Below are 27,590 nucleotides of genomic sequence, written 5' to 3'. Positions count from 1 at the left end.
ACAGTTTTGCAGAAGGCGGCTGAGTCTCACTGCTGGCCTTACTTGGTGCAGGGATCTCTTTGGTCTCAGGTTAGAACTGTTTTTGTTACAACCCGGGCTTAAGGTCTGAAATCCCACACCCGGCTTCCATTGACGGCCCTTTTTTGCACTTGAAAGGCAGAATTAGCTACCATATCACCTAATCAGTCAAAGACCCTTCTGCATTTGGAAATGCAAAAAAAGTTTAACAGGCCTTAAAGTAAGTGTCAGTTAGGACAAGAGCAAGCAGATGATTTTTCACCTGCTTTTCCATTGATTTGCCCTTTCAAGAATATTTTACACTCAAAAGCATAGTAGTCTTATTAACAGTCAGGCTTTTCTTTTTTCCAAATCATAGAAAAGGAATTTAAGACAGTAGGAAAAAAGAGTATCCTGTGGAAAAATATCTTTGAGCCCTAAAATAACTCTTCCCCTCCCACTTCCCACCCCGAGCATTCAAAATTCAGAAACATTTCCAGGGATGGGCAGCTACTGAAGAGTTAAACAACATATAATCACTTGCATTTATAGGAAAAAGGAATAAAAAAAATAAAAAACCTCCACACACAACAAAAAACCCCAACAACAACAACAGGAAAAAAAACAATTCTAGGCAGGAAAACCGGAATTTGATGAGCATCAGCAAGCTCTAATGGGCATCTTCCAGATGTGGACAAGTGCAGAGGGGATGCTCGTGCCCCTGCTTCTCCCTGCCTATCAGCTTCGATCTGAAAAGAACAGGAAAAGTTAGCAGAAATCTCGGGGCTGGTGGCAGCGAGGAAGGAATCCATCCTGTTATCAAATACTTACAGAGAGAGACTGTACTCCGTCAGGCAGTCGAAAACACGCCTACACAGATAAGGGTATCCCTGCAAAAAAGTCTTTTGACACTGCTTTGACATATTTAAGTTCTTCCACGATCATTCAGTTACAATAACTTAGAGCTCCTCTTCTGACATTCAAACACGAGCCAGTCCCCCAGTCCTACACGGGGAAGGGAAACAAAATGCCGTCCAGCGAAGTTTCTCAGCTGGGTTAAGGGCTGGCAGCCTGGCCACCCCGCTGGCGACACGGGGGAGGGAGAGAGCCGAAGCAAGAAGAGATTTAAAGCCTGTGGAGCTTTAAGTACACAATTAAAAGATTAATCTAATGCGATCTAGTCAAAGATACCGCATAGTAGATAGTACACCCTTGAAGTTACAATGAGATTATGCTACTCTTAAGTCCTACTAGCCTGGACTTATTGGAAGATCTGCTATCTAGTAGCAAGATACAATCGGTAAATGATTTCTTTTAATTAATTCACTGAAGTAAACAAAAAATAGCCTCGGTTGTATCTGTCTACATCTCTTTGGGACAAAGGCAAAGAGTTCAACGACAGTTTTAAATTGGGGAAAGGACTCCTGCGATCCAGCAGAGGAGCAGAGATTGCAGGAGCATCCCTCGGAAATACACACCACCTTCTGCAAAGCACAAACAACCACCGCCTGAAGCCCACCCCAAAGAGGATGGCTTGGAAAACCTCTATCACAAGCCGAGGATAAAGAAGTGCCTCCCACCTCCCCAGGTAATCTGCCCCGTTTCGGAGGGGCAGCCTCACGGCAACAGCCTCATCCAGCCCCTCGGGATCCCATCCCCTATAGCAGGGGTCCAGCCCCCGCCGTCTGTATAGCAGGGATGCGATGCTGAGATAGTGGTCCCGTTCCTACGTCCTAGAACGAGGGTCCAGCCGCTGCCGTCCCCACACAGGGAGGTCCAGCCCACGCGATACTGGACCGAGGGTCCTCACTCCCAGTCCCTCTACCAAGGGTCCACATCCCCCAGGCACCGGGGCCGAGGCGGGGAGGGGGGAGCGCCCCCGCTGCGAGCCCCGACTCCACCCGGAGGATCGGGAGGGTCCGCGTGGTTCCGCCCGTGGAGCGGGATGGGAAGCGCGGCGAGGACCGGCGGAGCGGCCGGCGATGCCACCGGGAACGGGCCGGCGGTGTCACCACGGGGGCAGCGGAGCCCCCTCGGGCAGCGCTCGGGGCACGAGGCCGGGGGGTCGCGAGGGGAACTGATGGGGCTGAGACGGGGGAGGCGCGGCCGGGGCCGGGCGGGCGACCGGGAGAACGCAGCCCCGGCGCGCAACTTTCGGCCGCGCCGAGGGACCCCGGCGGCCGCGCCGGCGGTGGTATCGTATGCAAATACGCAGGCTGACGTCAGAGATCATGTGGGGTTTGGCGTAGATCCCCGCCGATCGAGGGCTCTTTTTTTTTCCCTTTTTTTTTTCTTTTTTTTTTTCTCCCCCTCTTTTTTTTTTTTTTTTTTTTTTTCCGCGGGGGGGCCGGGCCGGGGCGTGCGCTCGTGTTGCCCGCGGGCCGGCGCGGCGGGGGCGGGGGGCGCGGGGTCCCGCGGCCGCGGGCGGCGCACGGAGCGGAGCGGCGGGAGCGGAGCCCCGGTGTCCGCTCCGCCCGGGACAGTCGGTGCCGCCGCCCCTGGGCGCAGGTAGGAAACTTCCCAGGCGGGGTCCCCCCTCCCCCGGTGCGCGTCGCTCCCCGCCGCCCCCTCCCTGCGCTCGCCCCGGCCGCTCGCACCCAACTTTTCCTCCCGCAGGAAACCGTCCGGTTCCCGGCACTTCGGCGGGGGCCGGGAGGCTGGGGAAGGGGGAGAACAGAGGGGAGACCGCCGGGGGTGGGAGCCGGGAGGGTTGTTCGGGGTAGGCTCTTTAATTTTTTATCTATATTTTTAATTTTTAGCCGTGCAGCCTCCTTCCCCTCGCCCTTCTCGCGCTCCCCGCCGCCTCCCGATCGCAAGTTTGGGTGAAGGGGGGGAAAAGCGAGAGGAGGAGGCGTGGGGGGGGAAACATGTCTACGTTTGTCTATGTCGACATCAGCAACACAAAATATGGCGTCCGCTTTCGACAGGGCGTTACGTAGAGGCGAGCAGGGCGATTTTGTCAGCGCGGTCCCCGCCGAGGAGCCGCGGGCTCCCGGGCCGGGGGGGCAGAGCCGCCCCGGGGCGCAGGAGGGGCCCGGCGACGCCGCCGCGCGTGGCTCCGCGCCCGCGGCCGGACTTGGCAGCGCTTTCCTCTGGTTTAATTTTTGATTTATTTTTTTTCCCCTGCCCCCACCCCCGTCGCTGCCAGCCCCTCTCCCGCCCGTGACGCCGTGGCCGTGGCGCGGGGCTCGCTGCCGGTGACTGCGGAGCGGCGGCACCGAGCCGGGACCGCGGCGGGGCACAGCCGGGCGCCCCGCTCCATCCCTCCTCCACCCTCGGCGAAGGGCTCTGCCTTCCCGTGGCATTTTATTTTCCCCGGAATAAAGAGGAGTTTGGGGAAACTCGGGCTTTGGCACGCTGCATCCACTTTTTTTTTTTTTAATGAGGGGTGACTTTCCCGTTTGTTTTAGCCGGTTTCCAAAGCCATCACAGAGCCGTCTGCTTTTATTTTCCCCTTCCCTCTCTCCCTCTGGGATGAAGGCGACAGAGAAAGACACAGATTTTCCCCCCCCCCTCTTTTCCAGGCATAGAACTTGGAAATGATGTAGGGATGTACCTGTCTGACTTTGGGGTATCCCCGTGCCCAGCTCTTTCCTGAGCACTTTTGTTCGCTTAGAGCCTGGGAATCCCTCCAGATGGAGATGGCCGGGGGGGCGGGGCATGGCTCTGATTTCCTTGGGCTGTCCAAGCACCTCTCCGATGGCACGGCAGGTGCTCCTCTGAAACCCCGAGAGCTTGCGAGGGTCTTGCCGTGCAAGGGAATTCAGCAAAAGTTTTGGTTTGTGAGGTGGAGAGCAGAAGGGGAGAAAGCATCCAAAGAAGTAGGAATGGGAGGGAAGAGGAGGACTCTTGCAGGGTGGGAGGATAATACGGTTATCAGGATTGCTGGGCATCAGCAGCTCCTGCCTGCTAGGTCCCGCAGCAGTGCAGGGAGCAGCGGGTGAGGGTGGCAGTGTGCAGTGCCTTGAGAAGCTGCACCTTTGGCAGCACAGGGGATTTCCCACAGCAATACCAGCATAAGGCTGTCAGCTATGCAAAACTTTTGATTTGATTCCTTTGTCCCACAGGTATCAAATCCCAGTTCAGGAAGGGATTTTAGCACATTTTTAGTGAAGCAATGATAATCATCCCGTCAACAACAAAAAAGTCTTTCTAAATTGGGGCTGAGAAATAAAATATCAAATGCCTCAACATAATTATTTTACAGCAAATGATGATAAATCATTGCCGTGCTCTGCTTTGTCATCCAGCTCACCTACAAATAATCTACAGATAGCTGGTCAATGAGTTGCCTCTTTTAAAAAAAACTACAGATTAAACTTTATGCAGGGTTTGTTATTCCTGGCTGGGGCTGGGGTGGTCGTTCAGGCACGGGTGTGACATGGGAGCTCTGATGTCTCTAGCAGAAGCCTCGTGCATGCAGCCTTACTGGGAAATGGCATGTGAAGTAAGACTGCTATGTGCTGCCGTAGTTTTATTAGACTATTAGATGAGTAATACTGTTGTTAAAGAGGTATCTGTGACTGAAGTGCTTTGCGAGTGTAATATATTTCTGTCCCAGTGAAGCCTTTCTAATGTAGATGTGGCTTCAGTATGTTGTATGGACTCAGCAGCTCTTTGAAACACTGAATTGCAAATCGATCTCAGGGTCAGGGAAAGCAAGGTGCTGGCCAGCAATTGGGAAGAATATGAATGCTAAGAAGCCCATGCATTTTTAAAGTTGTTGCTGGTCCTTGTAGTTGAACCCATATGCATTTATCCCCTCAGGCTTCTGTAGAAAGAAATGGCCAACAGCTCTCCCATGTTGTCATCTCTTCTTGTATCTGTGATGAACTCAGTGGCGGAAAGTGTGTATAGATGTGTATAGCTCAGTGATCAGGCCAAAGCCCTTGTGATTACTCACCTTCATAAAATGACATTTTTCCTGCCTGTCCACCCCAAAAGTTCTTCTGTCAGAGTTTCATCACACAGGACATTTCTTGCTGTCAGTGTTTGAAAGTAGATCACTCTTTCCAATCGCTTTCTCTCAAAGTACCACTTCTTTTTTTCCTTTTTACTCTAATTGCAATCAACAATTTCTAGACAGTGTCTCTGTAAAATCAATAATCCATTATATGAAACAGCCCAAGTTGGCAGCATCACGTTTTGGTTCTCTCTTGTTGCAGGGGGGAAGTTTTATTATATTTTTATTAAAGGTCAAAAAAAGAAGGCCAGCATTAAATATAGCAAACTTACTGGCTTCTTTTTGCATTTTCAAACCAAACTGCTCCAGTCTGAAATGAGAACACAGCAGGTTTTGCTCATCCTTGTAAAAGACAAAGATTTTAATGCCAGGCATGACATCACTGTATTTGTGTGTGTGACATCTTCAGGTTTTATTCCTTTTTGCTTTGCTCTAACTTGGATGATCCTCAGAAACTGTCTTTGGAGTCTCTTCTAGTTGGGATATTTTGACCCATGTCTAAATTATTTTTTTTGTGTGTTTGCTTAAGGAATGAAAACATGTACTGAAAATAAATCAAAATAGTATTTTGATTTGATTTTTTTTAGAAACAGACATGCCACAACTGAATTCCCTGAGATTTCAGCATAGCTGTCAGGTTTCAGTAAAGCTGCATTTACATTCTGTGTGGAGTGTAGTTGTAGTTTGACTTTCTTTCAAGCATGAGGACAATTCAGCAAGTGTGTTCTTTCCCTAAAAGTTACTGCACATCTGCATGATGGTATCTGTTTGTATTGAAAGTAAGTAATAAAATAGGCATTAAAATAATCTATAAATGCTTTAACTTAAAGCCATTAAAGTAATTGCTGCTCTTCTATCAAGGTGTGTTTATATGTGTCAGGTCAGCTGGAAATAAAATTTGTGGTTAGTTTATTTTATCAGTCCTTCAAAAATGGATCTGAAGTTTACTGGATGTCATGATACAGTTCAGTCACAGGGTAGAAGTATTTGTTGGGGTTTTTTTGAAAAGCCAAAAGAGTTGTTGATTTCCAGAATGTTCCAAATACTTTTCATACAGGGTAGTATTTGAGAGTTTCATTTGCAAAGGTGTAGCAAAATGGAAATAAAATGAATTGGCCCCTCGGAAGATGAAGAGAAGACAGTTAAATTCCAGCCTTACCTTCCAGAGGCAGCTCAGAAATCACCAAGCCAGCCCTCCCTCCCCTAAACTGCCATGCCTTTGCAAGTCAGAAGGGCTGTGTGGTTGACTGTTTTGTTTTAAAAAATATGCATTTGGGGTTGTGGCAAGAAATGTGAGTCTGGATCTAAAATGATGCACTTGGCAGGGTTTTCTCAGAACCATGAGACCCTAAACTGGTTTCTAAAGTGAAAACTGAATTTTCCATAAGCTGTGTTTATGTAGAATGACCAGTACTGTGAGTCTGTTGGTGAAACCAGGAGATGAGTGAAACTGAGGGAGAGGTGTGAAATGGTGTTGTGTATTTAGCACTGAAGAGGCCTCAGATGGTTTTTGATAATGAGCAGAGAGAGAAGAACACAGGCAAGCAGAGGAGGTTTATATGCTGGTAACCAGGAGGGGACTTTAAAAGAGTCCTCTTAAGGGGGTTTGTTCTGATAGCTGCAGAGTTGGGTTATTGTGCAACATCCCCTTGAATTCATGGATGAAACTGCATGAGCTGACCTGCAGTGGGCAGTGCCCCGAGTGGGGCTGGCGGTGGGAAGGCTCATGTCAGTGCTTGGCAGGGGAGAGTTTGCCATCTGGAGGGTCAACAGAGAGGGGAGGAGGGGTCGGGAAGCAAATGGGGAAGAAGGTGATCTGTAACACCTGTGTGGTTAGAAATCACACATCAGGAGTGGAGGGGGGTGAGATATCAGCAAGTTTTGACAACGTTTTGTGAATTGTCCAGGTATGCAGCTACGTGCTGGGTGGTGAAAGCAGGGCACGGGTGAGGAATTCAGTGTCATTCTGACAATGAACCTCCCCAGCTACATCTGCAGTTCATGTCTTCTCCGGATTGTTGTCCAGTGTGGATCTGATCTAGCTAAGCAAAGCCTGGTCACCACTTGCTTGCCTCTCAAATTAACTTTTACCAGCATTTTGAGAGGAATTTGCAGATCCCAACACCCATCACTCCAGCCTACATAGACTACAGGTTAAATAGAGCCACGGCCCAGGCTCACCCTTGGGCTCAGTTTCCATCTGCATGGAAAGCTCTAAAATCATGTAGTCTTCTCTGTCTTCTGCTGCCTTTTGTCTTGCAACTGGGCGAAACCTGCTGGCTGCCCAGCCCCTGGGGCTGAGGGTTCAAAGGTACTTTTAAAGATCATCTCATCCATGATGAGCAGAGACATCTTGCACTACACCAGGCTGCTCAAAGCACTGTCCAGCCTGACCTTGAACTTTTGCAGTGATGAAGCATCCACAGCTTTGCTGAGCAACCTGTTCCACTATCTCACCACCTTCATCATAAAAAATTTCTTCCTTATGTCCAGTCTAAACCTACATTCTTTCAGTTTAATACCATTGCTCCTTGTCCCATCGCTACAGGCTTTGGTAAAAAGTGAGCATGCATGTATTTAATATCTCCTTTGACAGGGTACCCAGAGCCTTGGAGCACACAAGCCCTTTGGTCGAGTCAGCATTCTACAACCACATCAAGAACTTTCTCCTTGAGTTAATGTGGTGATTGTGGGTTTATCCTCCCAAACCCTGTCACAATAAGTGACATTGGCAGAAATGCCACTTTGCTGATGTAAAAGCCTTTCTGCTTGTGGGTTTTGCCACCACAGCTGCATCAGTGAGTGACATGTCATGCCCTAGGCTGATACAACCACGTGGTAAGCCTTAGTGGTACAGAACTGACATGTGTCCATGCAGAGATGCCTGTTGTCATGTGCTTGTTCAGCTCTTGATGTCTGCACATCAACCCTCCTCTCTGGGAAACCCATGTTACTGCTGGAGTTAAGCCCAAGTTACACCCAGACTTCCCTGCAGGTGGAGGCAGTGGAGCCTCTGGGTCACAGGAGTGGGCACGTCCTGGTCCAAATGCAAGTGGTTCTGTACATGTCATGGAGTTTCCTCCAGACTGGTGTTGTCTGACCATGGTGTAGTTCAGTTCACTTGGGAAATTCTTCCACAACCTGAAATTCATCTTATCTTCTGGAAAAATGTTGCAAGATGAAAAGCAAAGTTATTTGCCTTGTGTTAGTCCACTTAGCAAACCCTTAGCTTTGGGTTTGCACAGAAACAGCCCTCTGCTTCTCTCCCTCCTTTCTTGAGATACAGATATATATCTTTAGTATTATTTTTTAACCTGCAGCATTTCCATGCTGTGATTTACAGTGTTGTTCCAGTTGGCATGGATGGAGGGGACGATTAATTTCATGTGAGCAGTGGGAGGTGTGGGATGGGAACTTCTTGCACTGGTTTTCATATCCTCTCACAGGTCTGAAATCTTGGGATTTTCTTCCCTTTTTTTCCCCCATTCTTTCTGTCCTGACCTTATTTCCCCTCTTAAATAATTTTTTAAAACTTGCAACCTCAAATTACCTGTTGATTTTGGCTTCTCTTTTGTAGTAAATTGTCTTGTTCCCAAAATTTTCTAAGTGTTAAAACTGCATATTTCACTCACTGGAACTCAAAACAAACAACAAACAAACAAATGGAAAGAGATTTTCTCACTTTTTTGAGTCAATGATCATAACTGAGGAAGCCTTAAGTTCAGTGTTACTTAGCCTCTTGTCCAGTGTCATGAGCAGAGGAAGAAGTCCTGTAAGCAGAACGGTATGGGGAACAATGTGAGTCCTTTTTTTTTTAAACAGAATCTTGTTATTTGTGGTTTGGGGTTTTTTTTAATAGCACCCAAAAAAAGCAGGTTCTGAGGTGCTGCTGAAGGCACTCTTAGAAGGGTTTAGTAAAATACCAATATTTCTCAAGAACTCTGTGCCCCTTCCCTCACCTCCAATATATGTGTTATTTTTCTCACTCCAAGTTTATTATATTTATTTTTTATATTTCTCAACCTAATTTCATGCTTATTAGTTTCAGTTACTTTATGTTACACTTTACTTAGATAGTAGAAGTGGAAAAATGCTTGTTCTTTTTTCTAAATCTTATTTTCAGGAAGAAAATCCAAGAGTATACCAGTTGGAGGTAGTTAAGTTTTGTAGGATTTCAAAGAGTGCCGGGATGGAGGCCTGGGAAGTGATGCTGAGAGGTTTGCCTCCCCTCATGCCAGTGAAATCCAGTACTAAGTAGACAGCGCCAGCATCTCTGAGCTTTGCTGCTGGGCAGGCAGAGCGCTGCTGATTCACTTTTGCACAAAATGAAGGAAAGTCCTGGTGGTTCTGGCCTGAAGTGTTTTTGAGGATGTGCCTTCCCCGCCCCTCTTCCTGCCGCCCACCTCAAGAGCAAATATGTTTTGTTGTGGGGGGGGCGGTTTCAGCATCCTCTTGAGCCCAAACTGTCAGGCACCACAGGGAGTTTTTCCTTGTCTTTTGTCTCTCCAGAAACTGATTTATTTAAATGATATACTGGGAGCACACTGCTTACAGGCTTTGGTGCTTGTTGTCTTCTGAGCTTTGGTACAGTTTCCTTGAAAATTGTGGAAGGAAGGGTTATCCCTGAGAGTCATGGCTTCCCCTGAAGCTGTTTTTTTCTGCATTTTTCCAAAAAGATTCCCCTTCCTGGTCATCTGAGAATAATGGCATTGGGTCAGACCTGTTTATTTCCATGTGATTGAAAGTGTGGAAATTGTTTCAGTGCTCACCTCCCTTCTGGGGAAAGCACTTGGCTGCCTGGCTAGAAGTCCACATGGCTGTCACTGCTACCACCCATGGGACCACTACACCAACACCCTCCTTTTGCTCAGGCATAGGTAGTTGCAGAGTCCTTTGTCACTCATTTATTTACCATCTGGCATCCCCATGTCATCTTTTGCAGCCTGTCACAGTTACGATGCAGCTTTTCATTATTGTCATGTCGTACTTGGTACTGGGAGGATTGATGACTTTGCAGTTGCAGATTTTTGAGGTGTGTTCTTTATCTCTCAGGACTTGGCAGCCAGTTCTTTTTGAGAGACAGAAGCCCTTTTAACCTGGGCTTTGACCTAAGGTGCAGGTCCTCCCAACCTGTGCTCGGGTATTAAGGCGCCAGCTCCACCGTGTTACCATTTTGAAGGCTAGGTTTAGTTTTCTTTGAAAAGCCAGCAGTGATACGACGCTAAAGAAGCTTCATGGCATTTTCACAGTAGAGAAAGTACCTGGGGTTGCTGCGTGGGAGAGTTGGCAAATGCAACAGGGTCCCCAACAGACCCAGTGGAGGCTGGGGAGTGCAGGGGCTGGTGGCCACTGAGGACCTGCAGGATTTTTCCCAACTGGTGGAGGTAGGGAGTTCCCAGGTACAAAAGGTGATGAATAAATTCATCAGGAAAGTGCTGCCTTAGGAAGCTTTTACTTCCTCTGCCTGTCTGGGATTCTCCAGCACAAGAAAGGAATCGGCTCCTCAGGTGTTTTAAAACAATTGGAATGACGAGGAATAATGATGTGTTTGGAGGGAACTGTTTTCTTAGCTGCTTTTAAATTGGCATCTTCTCTTTCTTTAGAGTTGGAGCATCCTCACAATTTTACTGTTGCTAAAGCAGTTTTCACAGGATGCTCCTCCTCTATGTATCTGCCGGCATCTTGTCTGTGTGCCTGGCAGTGATGTAAAGAGGATGAGGTGGTTTGGGAAATACTGCTCGAGGCGAACACAAGTTTGAAAATCCACAACTAATCAGATACAGGGAAAAAAAAGTGTTGGCTCTCTGTGAAGGATTTTGCTTTCAACCCTGAGTATGCTTGAAGTGCCTTAAATTCTGTTTGCTTGTCCTGTTATCCTGGATTTTAGCCATATCTGTAAGTACCTTACTTTCATGCTTTACCTTATTTTTACATGTTTGCTCTCTGTATGATGGTCCAGAGGAGCGTGCGAACACTCAGTGCATGTCCAAGCCAGGAGAGGAGTGTCACAATGTATTATTTATGCTGAAAAGAACTTGTACATGGGGATGATCTTAGCTCCGGCCCCATCTCTTCTCTGGCAGCAAATCAGAGCACTGAGTTGGTGGATTTAATCTCCTGAAATCTGAACTCCTTTTTGTTTGCTCAGTTCTTACTTCTTGGGGAGCAGTGGATGGTCTTGTTCTCACCTCAAAGTGCTCAAGGGTGAATACTTTAAGCCTCGGGGTGTACAGCCCTAACATGCATGTGGTCACTAGGCACCAGACAACCTTTGCCAGCTGGCCACAATTTCCTGCTGAGCCCTCTGCACCTCTCCCACAAAATTTCTAGGGGGCATAAATATAGAGTTCTTTTAAAAGAAAAACAAAATCTACAAACCCCTGTCTGTACCCTCTTCCCAGTTTAGGAGGAAATACATTGTTGAGTGCATGTTTTGCATTTTTAATTTCTTTGTGGTATCCTCTTCCTTCCCCTCTTCCCCTACCTACCTGTTCCCACCCTGACATCCCTTTGGAGGGCTCTGTCTGCATCCCAGCAGGGAGCCTGCTGTGGTGGGGTGCTTGCAGGACAAGGAAGGCACCTTTCCATCTACAGGGAAAATGCTGTTGTGATGCTTGATGGAGTGAGGGATCTGCTTTGAAATGCGCTGCTGAATATGAAGCACTCAGTGAAGAGTGTGTGAGGTACTTTGCAAGGAGATATTTGGGTATTTAACACAAGGGCTGCTGCATCCCAAAATTGGTGGTGATGTAAACAGTATGCAGTACTGTGTGGCAAAGGATTTGTGGCTGTTTGCAGGCTGCTTTACTTTCAGAATGTAGCAGACAGCAAGAGGGGATGGGAATTACCACATGGCCTCTGCCACACTTTGAACTTCTAGATGTTTTGTGTGCAGCAGTATGAGATGTAGTTTGCTGCATTTTGGACATGGTGCATTTGCACAGGAAAGCTGAATTTGTACCTGAGTTTGTATTGATTTCTGCAGCCAAGGTTTGAATTTGATCCTGTTTTTCAGTTAGCTACCTTGGTCTTGAGGCATCCTTTCCTATTTGCCTCTCACTGGCACAAGCAGTAGGACCACTGTTTGTATTTTCATCTGACATGCTTCAGTTATTTTATTTTATTTTGTTTTTTAATCTGCCTGCATTTTATTCATCCCTGTGTAGATAGGGGTTTTATTTGTTCCTTCTTGCTCTTGTCTTGACGCTTTTACTGAATCTCAGGGTGGAGGCTACCATATGTTGCAAGGTCATTGTTTGGTTTGTGCATCAAGGCACTGCTGTAACATCTTCTCAAGAGTTCCCGTGAGGAGCTTCTGGTACAGGTTGGCTCAGAGACCCTTCTTCTGCTCAAATTCATGAATGCTGGTCTGCACAGCAGTGGGGAAAGACTGTGATTTGCCACCCTTTATTATTGGTCTTTAACCACCTACAGATACTCACCTTAAAACACTCTTCACCTTTTGCTGTGGCCACTTGGCTTGTTTGGGGTTGCAGCTTGATTCATTTTTGGCTAGTGTATGAATGGCCCTTCTCCCTTTGCTGTGTTATAAAATCAGTAAAAGGTAAGTACTCTTAGAGTTGGAAACAGAAAGTTTAACACACACTCAGCACTGAAAGTTTTACATTGTAGCTAGAGGACAAGGTAAAATAATTTTTTTCTTCTTTCTTGAATGAAACAGGCAGCTAGTAGGAAGTTGATTAAGAAGCATTTGAGGTTGGATAGGTTTTTTTGGTCATTAAACTTTTTTTTTTACTTGTCTGTGGTTTTAAAATGTCGGTTCTTAAATTATGTAAAATAGATGGTGTGAGAGTGAGGAACATCCCAACACATTTGGATTTGGAAGGGTTCTTCATATGTTAAGTTTCATCCTTAATGCGATTTAAATAGTTTAAGGTATTTAGGTCTTTAAATCAAGGTTTATAATGACTTTAAGATGCTTCCAACTTAAAGCATGAAGGAATGTTATGTGCTGTGCGTTTTAAAAAGAAGCACTGTACATTCATTGGTAATTATGTACTTTACTATTAAGTCTGAGTAGTAATTTTTTTCGAAAGCATGTTTGACAAATTATAGTTTTTAATCAAATTACAGAATAAAATAATTACTTGAAATTTAACATAATAAATTTATTTTGTAGGTCTTAGTACAGTAAGGATCTACTTAGGTCACCTTTGATCTGCATTGAAAGTAGCAGGCAGAGTCTTGCTGGAAGGTGCAAAACCAAGGACCAGTTTTGTCAAAAATTAGAGGACGATTATCCCAGGAGGTGCTTGTAGGAAACCTACTGCTTAGGTGAGAGTAGCATGTTGATAGGGAAGTTTTTTGTCTCTTCAGTGAGAACCTGCAGATAGATCAAGCAAATCATAGTTAATTATTTAACAGAGGGCCCAGTGCTGCAGTTGCCTTTGACTCTTGCACTACTAAACATATCTGGTTTGGAGGGTGGAATTAAGACTGTAACTTTGAAATTAAGCTTTTCTTTTCCTTTTCCTCTTCCCATTGAATGCAAGGCTCTTGACTGCCAGCTCTGAACGGCCAGAACAGATGAACTTTTGCACTCTATGCTAAGGACACTTACATAAAAGGGATATACTCAGATTGCATCCAAACCCCACTCAGTTTTCTGTGGGAGGAGATGTGTCTATGCTGATCCTGTCCACATGGGATCTTCAGGGAGCCTCTCTGCTACCCATCCTTTTTTTTTTGTGCAGACATTTATCAGAAAACCATGGAAAAAGCTTAATCTGCGACAAGCCAGATGCGATGTGAGCTGAAATCCAGGAGACTGATTATTCCTGGGGCCAGCAGGACCAACGCAAACAGCTTTTAGTGTGTTTGACATGTGAGATTGAATTCCTGCATGCACTGGAAAGAGGGGTCAGACTAACCACTCTCCATAGCACCAGTGATGGGTGTCTCTCCTCCACACCCTGTCTGTTTTCATTAGACCAGTAGAAAGTTACTGTATTGGGATTGTTAGGCCCACATATGCATGAATGTGGAGGCAGATGGAAACAAACCTCACAAATCCCTTAAAATCAGGGATGAAAAGACAGAAATTGAGTTTGGCAGTGTCCAAACTTATACCCAATTCTTCTTGCCATCCCCTTTCATTTTGCTTCTGCACAGGCTGTAGGGCTGGAGTTGCTCCCATCAGCCTGGCCTGTGGCACCCTTCCTCAGTAAAGCTCCTGGCAAGTGGAGTTGCCAAAAGGTGACGTGCTTTCCCAGTTGCAAACATACAGACAAGGTGATGTCAGTTCAGAGGTATGAAAAAGTACAGCAAAAATACCTTTTCACCATAGTCCTCTCTGTATATGAGGCTGAAATCACAAAAACTGTTCTTTGAAGTTGTCTGCCTGATTGTGTTGTGAATTTGGCTTTCAGGGTGCAGCTTTGAAAAAGCAGTTGAGACTGTTAAGAGACCCAAACCCCCAGTCGTTTTAGTGGCATTGTTACATATGTGTGACTAGAGGGTGCACACAGGCACCTGCCCATAGGCATTGCGTGGTCCTACCTGGGTAAGTGTTTGGAACATCGCACTTGTGTTTAAGTAAGATGCAGCACTGAGGCCTTTTCACTCCCACAGATGTGCCCAGAGCATCAGGATGGTCCGTTCAGACCATCTGCAGCAGTCTTCATCCCTGCTGGGTGACAGCAACAGGGCAGGGGGGTTGCATGTGGTTCTGCTGGAGGTCCTGTGATCAGCTCCTGGGTCTTGCCATGGTGGGGACAATTTGTTAGAAGGATCAAGCCATTCCTTTGCATTATCACATTGTAGTGAATGGGCAAACACTACTGTTTTCATCTTGCCTTTACCTCTGAGATCACCAGCAGCTGCTTCATTAACTATTAATGACCTGCTCATTAATGCTGTAAAAGGCAAGGACCAATCTTGCAAATTTTCTGGACTCTTTCCTTGAAATATTTATGACTTGCTCACTGTGCAAAAGGGCAAGAGCAACAGCAGAGAACATGCCTCCAAGTTTTGTTGAGCATTATTAAAGAGCTCATGAATATGAAGAAGCTGCCAGCTTCTGTCTGTTTTTTGGCTTTCCAAGCTAGCACTGCACATCTGGCTCTAGGGGTTGAGTGAGCTGATGTTTTGCTGAAGTATTGGTGGCAGAGCCTTGGATGCTTTATTGATGGTCTGTAGTTCCTGTAGTGCCTTCCTTTGCATGCTCCTCTACAAGCACCAAAGTGTAATTGATACCTCCAGGGAAGGTTACCAGGGGAGATTTTGTTTAAAAGATGGGGAAACTGAGGCACAAAAGTTGAACAATTTGCCTGGAGCCAAGCAATAGAAAGCCAGCAGAGAATGAAAGTGTTTTACCCAAAACTGTAATGTTACTTTTGAAGTCTGGTTAGTGTGAATGAGGGGGATGCTCATCAAGCCTCCTCTGAAGCCATTGCTACGAGTCATTCCCATTGCATTCCAAACAGAGCTCCTACATGATTGCAGAGAGCAGCACTGAGTAGTGCTTTCCCTGGGAATGTGCTAGTGGTTTTAGCTCCCTCCAGTACCAAGAAGCAGCAGGGAAGCGATTTTTCTCTTCCATTCAGATTTTGGAGATAAAATTGTGTTCTTCACATTGCTTGTTTATACCAGCAATAAAGAGTCTGTCCACTAAATCCCAACTGCAGCTCATCTGGTGTTGCACCAGGCAGATTAAAATCTATATTTCTTTTCCACTGCCATCTGCAGAGCGAACACTGGTGTAAATACATGTGGGAGGCGTTTTTTGGTAAAGTAGGGAGATATGCTTCAAAGAGAACAGGTATGACTCCAGGAGTGAGGACTTGTCTGTACAGTGCTTCACATCTCTTCCTTATGCAGATGGCCTTCAGAGTAAAAAAGCTCTTCTGTGTTTGGAAGATGTAGGGTGTGTTAGGAATAACCAGCCTTCAATACTGTTTGAGCTTCTGTTTGCACATAGTTCTCAGCTGGAACCAGGTGGCAAAACAAATCTACATTGGAAACATTCCCTGGTACAACTTTCTCATTATTTCTTACAGAGTGTGAATATTTTATCCCACATTATATCACATTGCAAGGGATGCCTGGTTTCCCTCCTGGAGTCATTCCTTTTAGTTACGGTGGATCCAGGATAGAATTTCAAAGCCCTTCACTGAAGAAGTGTTTAAGGGTTTGTCTTAACAGCTTGATTTCATACTGCTGTAATAAGTGAATGTGGTAGCCACAACTTAGTGGTAGAACATGGTCGTGTTGTGCCCTATATGACTGCAGCAGGCCCTGGTGGGACTCCATTGTCACGCCGATCTCCAGGAATATTCCAGGAGTGTACTGAATACCATCTGGTTTTGCCCTCAAAACTACAGTGTTTCTGGGGAAGACTTTTGGGCTCTGCTGCTTCAAGAATAGCATCCAGATCTTGAGTGACTCTCGTAATTCTTTACTGAAGCAATTCCTCCAAAAGCTGGAAAATGTGTAAATGCAGGAATTGAGACTCTGTCTGTTGACTGGTGCAGCTCTTCTAGAGACAGATGCACTGGAGGCTGCAGAGCAGATCTTTGGTGTTTTTTGGTTGCCAGTGGTGCTGTTACCTCACCATCTGTAGAGCTGCTTTCTACCTCATGGAAGATCTGCCCCTCATCTCAGCAATGACACAAAGTTCCACCTAAGTTTTAGGACCCCTTTCCTAACTTCTTCCTTCGAAGTTAGGAGGAGTCTGCCACCCTAAACAGACCCTATTCCTCCTCTCTAAATTTGAGGTTGAATCACAGGTGAGAGATGTTGTAAAATCTCTGTTCCTGACCAGAGGGAAGATCAGTGTAATTCAAAATGTTGGGGGTTGTGTCTTATCACTGCCAAAGGCATCAATGATCAAGTATCAATTATGTGAGAAAACACAGTGATAATTAACAGTGTCAGGAAGTAGGAACTTACTGTATCCTGTGAAGTAACTGGAAAAAGGAGAGGTTCTCTGTCAAAACATCAACTTTCGGTTCTTGGTATCAAAACATGAACTAAATCAGTGGCTGGCAGCAGCAGAATTCCAGGTATGTCTTCTGCATGCTGCTCAGCTGCGAGTTACATCTCCAAGGAAAAAGCATGTCTGTGTGTAGTCTTGTGCAGATTCCTGATTTCAACACTTTGGGACTGAGAACTGGACCTTGCTTTAGGGGATGCTCCAACTCATTATTCATTTTCCTTTTCTGGCAGGGTAGTCATGTCTTGTCAAGATAAAAATGACTGTTCACATTCATGAATAGTGGTTTCTAAAGTCTAGTCCTTAAAGTGATGTCTTGGCATCTAAGTGATCCATGGGGTACTAGTAGTTCACTGGTACTTGTGGATCTCCAGCATTTTTGTTAGAAACAAGCTGTTTATTGGCTATATCTGTGTTTGCCTGTGTCCTCAGGGGTGATGCACAGGGTTAGAAGAAGAGTTAGCTTAAATTTTCAAGTGCATTTAGACTGGTGGGTACTTCAGCCGGCAGACGCTTTGGTTCATGGTAAATTCTGATTTAGGAAGGTGTTACACAAACCTAAAATTAAGAGGAAAAAATGGCAAAACTGGCTAATGGGCAGAAATGGGAGAGCAGATCAGCCAGACAAATAAAATGGCTCCTAGTTGAGTTTGGGATGAAGCTGTCCTGAGGGACGTGCTAAACCTTACCTTTTCAGAAGAGTTTAATCATCCTTTGAGATGTGTTAGTTTCTCATTTTTGCCACTGATGCTGTTTATTACACTGTGCTTGCCTTGGCTTAAGAAGTGAAAATTGGCCTTTTGACTGCCCTGCTCGTGTAGGTGGGTCCTTCTGCACTAATGTGATGTGAAAGAGCCCAAAACAGTGCTCATCTAGAGTTTGTGTATCAATGAGAACTGTCCTGTTGGAGTTTTAATAAAACTATTTATTTCATGGCATCAGCTTCTTGGCTCTTACTTGGCAGCACCCAATGGTCTGTACCTCCAGCAGAGCAGCTCTGGAAAGGCACAAAGACTGGATTTTTTATTACTGCACAGGCTGTACTGTATGCTGGGAAGTTAGCTCTCATCTTGTCTTCTGAAAATAGCTTGGGGTTAAGCCATGCCTGCGCTACAGACCTCAGCCAGCAAATCTGTACTGGCCAAATGAGTGGAGAGGTCCCGGAGTGACGTGGCTGTGCTGGCACAGCCCTGAGGCACAGTGTGCACTGTGGGAAGCCACCCCTTCTCTGGCCTGCGAGGGACTCGTGCTGGGCTCTCATAGACGAGGGTTCTGCCGCGACAGCCCTGTCTGCCGTGTAGCATTTTGACGAGGTTATGTGGTTGTTCGTCTGCTGCTGGAGTGTTTCTGGGGTCTTGGTTCCTGTAAATTTCTAATGGTGTGTTTTCAGATCCTCCTGAATAAAACAAAGGTGAAAGACACGTTTTAGTGTTGCAGGTCCGCTCTCATCATCCTCCTTTGTGAGGTGGTTCTGGTGTTTCCACTGCGGTCCAGAGCAGGGCACGGTGGCTGTTATTCTAGCTATGTGCCATCCAGTTCTGTATAATGTTGCAAGATCCAAAAATAAAAAGTGGAAAAATACGCAGACAGAGGAAACAAGGCACAACTTTACCTCTTGGGCAGAACAACCCCCTTCCCTCTTCCTACCACAGCTTCAGCCTTGGAGTCTTGAAAGATGGGTAACTGTTGGATTTTTACTACCTACTCAGTCTTTCCACACTGACTTTTAATCCTTGCCTCCCTTCAAGAGATTATGTTGTTACACTGCTACTATAGGTCCTTTGATGAAATACTGCTCTTCTCTTCCTCCCTAGCCTTTTAGAGCTGCACATTTCTTTGCTTTAGGAAAACACCTCAAGGTTATCCCCAGCCTTATTGGAGAAGCAGAGAAGAGAGTGGTTTATTGGTGCTTATTTGAGCCCATCTTTCTTCAAATACAAGCACCTGGTATCCTGGGTATTTTCCATCCCAGTATTTGTTACAAGAATTAAGTGAAGAAGCTCTGAGGAATAAAAATGGTTTACACAAGGTCGAGTGGGAAATTAAAACCTCCTCTCCCATAGCCTGGCTGGGACTATACCCTCTTGCCCTCTCCTTTTCCTCTGGTGCACTTATATCCCTGGGTTTTGAGTTGCTTCCTGAATGGCTCAGCTTCTCAATACAGTATGGGACCACTGATTTCCAAACAAGTCCCTAAGTATGTGCCAGCTGACTACCACAGATGGCAAAGACCACATCAGACCTGCAAGTCTCCTACTTATCTGTATGCTTGTATGTTGAAAGTCACCCTTTGGCAAAACTAGTGCAGTAATTTGGTCTACTGGAATTGCCCAGTTAAGTCTCAGATAAGATAAAAGTCTATTGAGGTGTGATTATCAACAAGAAGTCATGAAGATCATCAAGTTGGCCTCCATTAGTGAGTTTGACTGCTTGAAACCGATACACGACAAATCTGTGATTTCTGCTTGGTTTTCTCTCAAAATAAGAATGGGAAGTGTCTCATCCTTTGTAACCACCACTCCTCTCCCTCCTGTGAAACTTGGCATTTTTTCTTCCTGCAGAGGGGACCTAGAAAATGATTTTGCTAAAGCAGGGTTCCCAGTTAAGATACAGACATGATATGCAGAAGCTGAGCATGAAGTGTTACTACTCTCCAGCAAGTTTCATATATATATATATTTATACACACACACATACCAGTTCTCTTAATAGCCATGGATCGCAGGGATGTCCGACTTCCAAGGGCATGAAGCTCTCACATTTAGCCTGTTGCAATAGATAACAGGAAATGCAACCTCAGTATCATTTCCATTTCTCATTCCTCCTGTTCTACACTCTCCCTGCAGCCACGAAATCACAGTTACTGTAGGAATTCACACCACTGTCCCAGTGTTCAAAAGTAACACTTGCTATTTTTACCTGTTACTTGGGGTTTAGTTTTGGGTTTTTTGGAAGCAAAATGCTAAAGACAAACAGTCAATAAGCAAAGCATTTAAATGGCTGTGCAGTCATTATAACTGATATCAGGGCAAAGGAATGCAAACAGGCCAGTCTGTGGCTTCATGCCTTTAGGTCCTGTCCCTCTGTTTTGTTTTTAATTTTGAGCACAGGAAGGGGCCGGTGTGTGACCATATGCTTACAAAATGCTGGTTACAAATGTCTTCCAAACAACGTTGGCATAGTAATGATATGTCATGTATGTGTCACGTTTTGTCGCACTATGAATGTGCCTGTGTGACTGCAAACCTTACTGTGTTTCCTTCTCCTGTTCCTTAGCACGGGTAATAATAATTGTTTCCAAACAACTTCATGCTTCCTCTGAATAAATTGGATTTCACTTCATTCAGTGCCAGTGGGAATTTCATACCCTCGGAAATTTGCAAGCATATTGCAGGGAAAATGTTAAGCATTTGCTTAAGCATCATTGATACTGATCTGGTTAAGTCTGTTCTTAAACGTTAGGAGCTATTGCTTCTTTCCAAGCATTGGTCTTAGTGGAGGGTTAAAAAAGAAGGAGAGTTGCTCTCCACTTGCAAGGCCCTAAAGATGGAATTGCACCTGGAGGGAAGAAATAGTCAGCAGAAGTTGATGCCGATATTGCTGTGAACATTATCTTGGTCATACCTTTTCATTTGCCAAAGATAAGATCCTTTCAGCATGATCTAAGATTCCTTCAGTTTCAAATGTCGGGGTATTTTTTTTCTCCCCTTGTGATTTGTTTTCCTTTATTTTTCTTGTCATGTAATTGCCTTTTCAGGGTTAACAAGGTTTTCAAGTTAACACTGCTTTGAGGCAGTGATATGTAGGCCAAAAAGGTTCACACCTCTTTGGTGTGAGTGAGTTCGTGTGATATTTGTGGTGGGAGGTCTTGTGATGAGAATGCAGAGGAGCAGGGACTCAAGTCTCCTAGATCCAGATTCAATATCTGTGGCTTTGCCTCCTGCGAGCCTTTGGCAAATGAGAGATGAGTGCAGGCTCCATATAACCATCTTTAAAGTAGATATCCCTTGGGGAGAGTATCGATTAATTAACATTTCAGAGGCGCTTTGAGTTTCTTTGATAGGTGTTGCAGAAGTGCAAAAGGAGGTTTTTTCCTTGCTAGACATAGGCTGTCTAGGATGAATTTTAATGATGTTGGTTTACCTACGAAGTGCTCTTTTTCAAATTGAAGACTATTTAGCTTCTTTTGTATGTACAAATATGGTATTTTACTGCCAATTTAAGCCAAATAAAATATACAGTATCTGTACCAAGACTGGTTTTGGTACCCTCACATCATGAAAGCTCATGCTGATAATTTGCCGGTAGCCTCAGGTCTTTGATAGTAATTTGGCAGATGCTATATTGAACCTAATTTGCATCTGTATTTACATAAATGCTTTAATTAAAATTATATGCACCAACCTGAGATAGATGAACAGCACTGCCTGCTATTTGTTTACATTCCCTGACAACAAAACCCTGCCTTGACTGCTTCTTGCTGATTGTATGACTTGACAAGACTATTTGAGGTGCAGACTAGAAACCTGACAGGTTTCTGTCTGCTGCAAACTGCTGAGGAGCGACATGAAGCTCTCAGGACAAAATTCTGTCTTTATTTTAGCAGCAGAGATGATCTGAGCAATTTGATTCAAGGGGTCAGATTTGGCCTATATCCAGTGCTAAAGCTCTAGCTTTAAGGTAGTTCTGTGCAGTCAGGATATATAGTTCCTTGCACACGATATCTGCTTTGTCACACATCCAAAATGTGAAACCCCACTGAGGACAGTAGAAAAACATTTTAAATACAGCTTCCATCAAGAGAAAATTTCTGAGCACTGTTCATCTTTGAACAGAGCATTACAGAGCTCCTTGTAGGATAGAGTGATCTAGGGGATTTTAGGGTGCAAGTGAGGTCCTGATTGTTTCAGTGGGACATGTGAGAGCATATGACTGAGTCTGGATGAAGGCAGTGAAGACTCTGGATCTGTTTTTGCTTAGACCACACATTTCATTTGGAAAACACAATCATATAAATACAGATTACATCCAAACTCTGCAGATTGCCTTTGGACAGTGGAGGCTGATGCTGCTGCGCTGCTTCCCAGTTATTCGGAAATTGTCACGGTGTTGCAAAGGAAAGAGGTCGATTGGCAAAGTTAGGACTGATTTCACAGGGAACTTTGAAGATACAGGAAGGACGGGCTAAAAAGTGCTGTGACTGCCCTGCCTTGATTTGGAGGGTTGCTGAGCTTTATTTAAAGTTGTTTACTTAACTTGCATTAGAGGAGATAGTTCAGAGCCGCTGTATCCTTCACTGAGATGTCATGTATATGTAGAGGATTGGAACTGTGGTCCATTTTAATAATAATTAATACCTAATTAAAGGTTTCTTCCAACCCAAACTATTCTATGATTCTGTATAAATTTGATCATTACTACTCACTTTCTTCAGTGACTTCGACTGTATTTGCCTGTAGTCATTTCTGAATCTAGTTTGAGAGAGTCCATTCAGTTTCAGCATATTCATACATTAACCTTCATACATTAACATTCGTACATTAACCCATTTGCCTGATAGCTCTGTTGGAGATGATAAATTGTCCCCCATATTACGACCTGCTGTGGGACGGGTGGCCAAAACCTGTTTACTACTGAAGTCCACCTGAAAGAGCACAAGCAAAAAAGCATCTACATTTGTGGCAAAGTGGCCTAAATATTTAAATTAGGAGGTGTTGGTAAGCAGGCTGGAATGCACGCTTGAGGGTGTGGTGTGAGTGGCAGTCCAGGGGGATGGTGTCGATGGAAGCTGCAGCTGGAGCCCTCCCAGCGCCGCAGCCCTCGGCCTGGTACAGGAATGGCAGCCACCAGATACGCTGCCAGGGGCACCATCTGCCAGCAGCTGGGGTCTGCTGGGCGTCATAGCCAGGCAGCACATTGCATTGCTGGGATGTGGTGGTCTTGGTCAAGTAGTGGGCGTGACAAAGCCAGATTTGCACTCTTGCAAAGCCACAGCCTTAATTTAAACTGACATAACTAAAATAAATCCAAACTATTAGTCTTGCTTTGCCTTATCCATAGTAAGAGGATGAATACACTTCCCATATTAAATTCATTATGTCATGCGGGTGCTCTGATACTTAAGAGGGAGTTGGGAAAGTCAACTGAAGGGAAGCAGCCCTTGTTCCCCCTGATGTGAGGGGGAGGAGGGGAAGGTACTTGCTGGTTAATTTTCAACGTGAGGTGAGCGGATGAAGGAGCAGGCCTGGGATGTGGCACACAGGGAATAAAAACATTCCCCCAGGGAAAGTGTCCTGTTGGGGTGAGATGTTTGTGTTGAAATCTGCTCTGCAGTTGCCTCCTCCATTGTCTAGCTGTCCTGGCTCAGCCTTCCACTTTCCCCTCAGACGTCTGTGCTGCATCTCCCAGCAAGGGAGGAAGCAGCATGGTGGCTGGTGGGCAGATGCCCCAGAAAGTTCCCCACTTCAACACTGAAACAGCTGCTGGTTTGAATTTGGATCAACATTCAAGGTGTTGGTACCTCTGCTGGTGCCCAGTTTGGTATCTCTGGCTTTCCCAAGGGGAGCTCTTGTTGTGTTGTGAGGTCACAGAGCAAGCCAGGGAGAGGGTCCAGAGAGCAGCCTTGCATTTGGAGAAGGTTTCTTTCAAAAATCATCTTGTCTGTTTGATTTTGGAATCAGTGCTGGTGCTGTAAGTCTAGTGAGTGCTATAAGCCAGCCTTTAATCAGCCTGTGTGTATTTTAAGAATTGTGCCGACGGTTACAGCCTCAGAGATACCTGGAGATTTGGTCGAGAGAAGCCTGTCCTAGTTTCTCGGGGTAGCCAGCAAGGCGTGCTCATTTCCCAATTTAACATGAGCCTTCCCAGCCTTTATTTTTCAAGGCATTTTCTTTGAAAGATTGCAAAGCTCCAAGCAACCAGTTAATGCATGGGAGAAGAGAGAAGTCAGAGTGTAACATAGCAGTAATCCCTGCAATTAGAAGTATATTAATAACTACACTTCGGCCGTGGATGGAGTACAGCAGGGTGGGGTTCTGGAAGGAGGGTCATCCTTGGGCAAGGGGACTCCAGCCCAGCTGCAGAGAGGGCAATTCACTTTTCTGAAGCTCTTTGGTTGTAGATGTGCAATGCTGGAGAAAGCGTGCAGCAGCCTAGTGCAGGACTGGCACGGTGTCCCTAGTGAAGACAAGGCTTCACTACTTGTGGCGTTTACTTGTGGCAAGTAAATGTTGGGGCTTAATCATTTGCCTGTCAGAAATCTGTTAGGCTGAGGGGTTTGTTTGTGTCACACAGAGGGTGTGATGGAAACCATTACTCATCCTTCCATCCCAGCTCTCCACGCTGAGAAAAGGGAATGTGAAAAGGTTGATGGATCTGTCCAGACAATCCTCTGGGTCTTGAGCATGCCAGACAGGCATCCCAGAGCCAGGAAAGAAACGCTGGGCTTATTCAGATCCTTCTTGAGCTCTGATTTGGAAGTGCATGTGCTCTGCTCACTGGGCACCTAGATCCCTGTGAAATGAGGTCTTGTCAAAGCAGGCACCAGGCTTCCAGCAGAAGCACACTTGATAATCAGGCTCTTGGACATTGTTGTTCCTAGCATCGCACGACCACCAAAATATGCAAAAAGCATCTCTCAAAAGTAAAAGCATTCCATTCTGGAAAAGCACTTGAAAGCCATTCATTAGCTCTTTATTTTCACCAAAACTTAATTAGAATTCCCAACTACTTTATTTATTTGTTTCTGCTGTCATCTGAAGTTGCAAGCAAATTTTGGGAGTGTCTCTTACTATAATCTGTCAACTGTTTGTAGGCATCCTCCTAGAAGTGTCCTTTCTCCATTTCCAATGCGTGTACAGATGAAGTTGATACGAGACCTTCAAGATGTCTTCAGAAAGTCATCTCCTCCCAAAATAGGATCCGCTCTTTTTGTCACCCGAGGCCAGTTCTTACTTATTATTTCTATTTCAGAGCACCTCAAGACACACATTGGGTTGATGAAACAACATAAAACAAAGCTGGGGGCTGTGCCAAATAGTTCATAACCATGGAGGAAGACTTGTCAGAGGGACAGAGAAAGGAAGGGATGAATTATTGGTAAACCATGAGTGAGTGTTTATCTCGTTAAGTTTTGTGCACCTAGAAGCAAAGAAGTTAAATAGTATTAATGAAAACAGAAGCAGTATGGGAAGAGGGCATTTACTGAATTTAGAAATCAATCTGATGCTCTTTCACTGTTAGTTGGACTTTATTATTAAAAAAAAATCTACCTTTTTGATTTGGAGTCACCCAACAAAACTAATCCTTAGCTCAGATGGATGTTTGAATTAAGTTCTGATGTTCTCTTTTTCTTATTTTTAAACTAAAAAAACCTTAACTTTAAAAAAATGATACGGTATTTGCAGAATCAATAGAAAAGCTGACCCAGATAAAAGTGCGCAAAAATTGGTTTCATGCCCTAGAACTTTTCCTGCATGCTTTTTGATGCAATGTATCTGATCCTTCAAAAAGGAGGTAACATACAGTGATCTCAGCAGCTTTGAAGAATTGTTCTGGAAGAATAACAAGGAGCACTGAAAAAAGGGGTGTACACTTGTACGTTTTTTCCCCCTCATTAAATATATCATGAGACAGAAGAAATTTAATGTCATATTGCTGGTTATGTGGAAAGATAAGATAAGTTTTGTATGAAATCTGATTTTGTCCGATTTTTAAAAGGTGAAAGTGCATTTCTCCTGAACAGCTCTTCACAGTGGGGTGTGAATTGCATATTATCTTCCTTCGTTCAAACCTGCTCCTGGAGTGAGTGGCAAAGGTGTATCCAAGTAGTAGTAGGGTTCTCTCTCAGAAATGTAATTATGTCCTAGATCCTGAATCAGATAGAAAGCTGTGAAAAGTATCTGCTGCTCCAGATGTTTTCCAGTAGAATCACAGAACAGTTTGGGTTGGAAGGAGCCTTAAAGGTCATCTAGTTCCAACCCCCCTGCCATGGGCCTGGGCACCTCCCACTAGACCAGGTTGCTCAGAGACCTATCCAACCTGACCTTGAATACTTCCAGGGATGGGGCATCCACAAGTTCTCTAGGCAACCTGTTCCAGTGCCTCATCACCCCCACAATGAAGAATTTCTTCAGTATATCTAATCTAAACCCATTCTCTTTCAGTTTGAAGCCATTCCCCCTTGTCCTGTCACTACATGCCCTTCTAAATAGTCTTGCCCCATCTTTTCTGTAAGTTCCCTTCAGGTACTGGAAGGCCGCAGTTAGGTCACCCTGAAGCTTTCTCTTTTCCAGACTGAACAACCCCAATTCACTCATCCTTTCCTTATAGGAGAGATGCTCCATCCCTCTGATCATCTTTGTGGCCTCCTCTGGACTCGCTCCAACAGGGCAGTGCCCTTCCTTGGGGACCTCAGAGCTGGATGCAGCACTCCAGATGGGATTTCATGAGCACAGTAGAGGGGCAGAATCACTTCCCTTGACCTGCTGGTAATGCATGTTTGGCTTTCTGGGCTTCAAGCTCACATTGCCAGCTCATTGCCAGCACTCCCGAGTCCCTCTCAGCAGGGCTGCTCTTGATCTGTTCATCCCCCAACCTGGACTGGGGGTTTCCCCAACCCAAGTGCAGCACCTCATGAGATTCCCATGGGCCCACCTCTCAAACTAAGCAGGATCCAAATTTTAATTTGATTCCAATACAGAACTTAGATCTGCAGGAATCACACACTGAGTATCTGAACCTCTGTTGCTTTGGCTTTCAAAAACATCCCAGGCTGTTTAGTGCTGTGGACCAGGACACATAATAAATCAGTGTTCAATGCAGGCATTGGTGCAGTGAAGGTGATAAATCAATAGGACGGATTTGTGGGACTGAAAGACTGGCAGGCTGTAGGAGACTTTCATTCCATCCCTTTGTATTCTTGGCCTTAAAGTCTAGCTGGAGGGGAAGGATGGGCCCAGAGTTACTGATTCTGAGTAGAATTAGCAGACGCAGTGCCCAGGCTGTGCTGCCTGTCCCTAGGATAGAGAGGAACGACCTCAAAAACAACTGCTCTGTGGGGATTTCCACAAGCTTTCCCAGTCCTTGGGACTGAACCCTTTTTTTAAGTGCTTGATGTGTGCAGGCTTTCCCCCTTTGTCTCCATTTGCTGGAGCATGGGGGGACTGAAGAGACAGTGCTGGGGCTGTGCAGGGTGGAGAAGTGCAGCAGGCAGGAATGTGCCCCAGGAGATGCTCCAGTCAAACTGGAGCTCCAGGAGTTTGCAGTAAGGAGAGCAGCTGAAGCTCAGCACCGAGCAGGAATGTATAACAACATATAAGGCAGCCTTTCCTATGGCCTGTTTGTGGCTCTGTGGTTATGTGTAGCTGAAAATAGGTTACAAGGCCCAAATATGTGGGGCTGCTGACCCAGGTGCATCTCACTGAACTATCCAGATAAGGCACAGGGATGCTCTTAGTGAAAGTAAGAGACTCGATGAGACTTAACGGTGCTGGTCTTCATGAGCGAATGAAGCATAAATACAATTATCTGAGAGGAGCAAAGTGATTTCTTTTTTTATGTTTACACCCTGTGCTCATTTCTTTATTTTACCCCTTTTATATTGATGGCTGCTGTGTTTGGCAGGAATTTGCAAACACATTGGTGCTTACAGCCAAAAGTAGGAATGGTCTAAACAGC

At 45.3% G+C, this 27,590-nt stretch overlaps 1 protein-coding gene across 2 annotated transcripts in view; it reads left to right on the top strand.

Moving 5' to 3' along the window:
* Positions 1-2,415: 2,415 nt before the first annotated feature.
* Positions 2,416-27,590, top strand: part of ZHX2 (zinc fingers and homeoboxes 2) — a 76,083-nt gene continuing 50,908 nt past the window's right edge. For both annotated transcript variants that reach the window (XM_032711694.1, XM_032711711.1), the window contains exon 1: positions 2,416-2,505. The gene's annotated coding sequence lies outside the window, so the exon portion shown is untranslated. The remainder of the gene's footprint in view (positions 2,506-27,590) is intronic.

The sequence above is a fragment of the Chiroxiphia lanceolata genome, chromosome 1 (genome assembly GCF_009829145.1).
Source record: "Chiroxiphia lanceolata isolate bChiLan1 chromosome 1, bChiLan1.pri, whole genome shotgun sequence".
In the NCBI taxonomy this organism is placed as follows: Eukaryota; Metazoa; Chordata; class Aves; order Passeriformes; family Pipridae; genus Chiroxiphia; species Chiroxiphia lanceolata.
This window is presented reverse-complemented; position numbering and strand designations above follow the sequence as displayed.